Source organism: Anarrhichthys ocellatus, unplaced genomic scaffold (assembly GCF_004355925.1).
Source record: "Anarrhichthys ocellatus isolate YVR2014 unplaced genomic scaffold, GSC_Weel_1.0 scaffold49, whole genome shotgun sequence".
In the NCBI taxonomy this organism is placed as follows: Eukaryota; Metazoa; Chordata; class Actinopteri; order Perciformes; family Anarhichadidae; genus Anarrhichthys; species Anarrhichthys ocellatus.
In genome coordinates this window covers 952,176-954,068 of record NW_022280079.1, presented here as the reverse complement: position 1 = coordinate 954,068, position 1,893 = coordinate 952,176, and positions in this window count along the sequence as shown.

Here is a 1,893-nt window from a genome sequence, read left to right as displayed (position 1 = left end):
TGTGTGTGTGTGTGTGTGTGTGTGTGTGTGTGTGTGTGTGTGGTCAAGCAGCAGGATGGTTTCATTGTTCAATGACAGTTATTCTAATTACCCAAGAGTGCAAAAAAAACCTTAAGCAGCTGCTTGCCAATCCACCGTCCGGTAATACAGTGAAGAAGATATTGGTGCCTTAATATTTCTCCTGACAACGGACAGTGGGCCTCAAAAACACCCATTTAACAGAAGTGTGAGTGTGCTGGAGCCACTGTAATGGCCAGAGCCACTGGAGGGGCAGATGATCTTTTAGGAGTGACAGGTGTTGCCTTATTGCTCACTCAGGGAGATGTTCAATGCTTTGGGTTGTTGCTTCCAGCGCTGGTTGGCTGTCAGCTTCTCCACAACATCTTCATTAGTCTTTCATGTGAAGGATGCTGGTTCACGTGGCAGACCCTCCTGGTGATTGACTGTAGCTCAATCATTAACCCACACCAGCCACAGCTGCTGTGGAGCTGGAAAAAGCATCTACTCTTTTCTCTGCGGAGAAATAATGATGAAAGGGTGAATCGGGCCCTTTTCCTCTGCTCTTTCTCTCCCTGTAGACATTTACCAGCATTTGTTCAACTCTAAATGCTATCAAGACTTTGCTGATTACAAGTATTAACAGAAAGCTTTTAGTAAATGGAAAATATGAAAGTTAATCATAAGGCCACAATTAAAGGCAGACCACATGACTGTGTTCAAGCGGAATATTTTTCATCTGACACCTTCAGGGACAAGTTTTGACATTTAAAAAATTGAAGGAAAGTAGCTACTTCTGCTACTGTTGCTGCATGGTCACTAACCAGCAGAGAGACGGAGCTTAATTATCTCTCCTTCACCTCTCCAGTCACAGAGGACACTGCGTCTGTCTCACTGGATGTGCTTACGTCCTGAGTGCTCACTTTCAAAATGTCACTCATGTCAGATCCTTTTACTTTTGCTCTGCTAGTGGTGGGGCCTAAAAACAATATAGTTGGTTCATCAAACAGCAGAGAAATGTATCTCAACAACTCAGAGAATGATTCCTGAGAATTCTTGCTACTCACCAACCTTTCCTTTAGTGCTCTATTGGATTGAGATGTGGTGACTGTGGAGGCCATTGGAGTACAGTGAACTCATCGTCATGTTCAAGAAAGCAGTTTGAGATGATTTGAGCTTTGTGACATGGTGCACTATCCTGCTGGAAGTAGCATCAGAAGATGGGTCCACTGTGGTCATAAAGAGATGGACATGGTCAGCAACAATACTCAGGTAGGCCGTGGCGTTTAAACCATGCTCAGTTGGTACTAAGGGGCCCAAAGTGTGCCAAGAAAATATCCCCCCACCATTACACCACCACCAGCAGCCTGAAGCGTTGATACAAGGCAGGATGGATCCATGCTTTCATGTTGTTTACGACACATTGTGACCCAACCAGCTGAATGTCGCAGCTGAAATGGAGACTCATCAGACCAGGCAACGTTTTTCAATCTTCTATTGTCACATGTTGGTGAGCCTGTGTGAATTATAGCCTCAGTTTCCTGTTGTTAGCTGACAGGAGTGACACCCGGTGTGGTCTTCTGCTGCTGTAGCCCGTTTGCTTCAAGGTTCCACGTGTTGTGCGTTCAGAGATGTGTTCTGCATACCTTGGTAGTAACGAGTGGTTATTTGAGTTACTGTGGCCTCTCTATCATCTCCATCCACTCTGCCCATTCTCCTCTGACATCAACCAGGCATCTTGGTGCAAACAACTGCCGCTCACTGGATATCTTCTCTTTTTCGGACCATTCTCTGTAAACCCTAGAGATGGTTGTGCGTGAACATCCCAGTAGATCAGCAGTTTTTGAAATACCCAGACCAGCCCGTCTGGCACCAACAACCATGCCACGTTCAAAG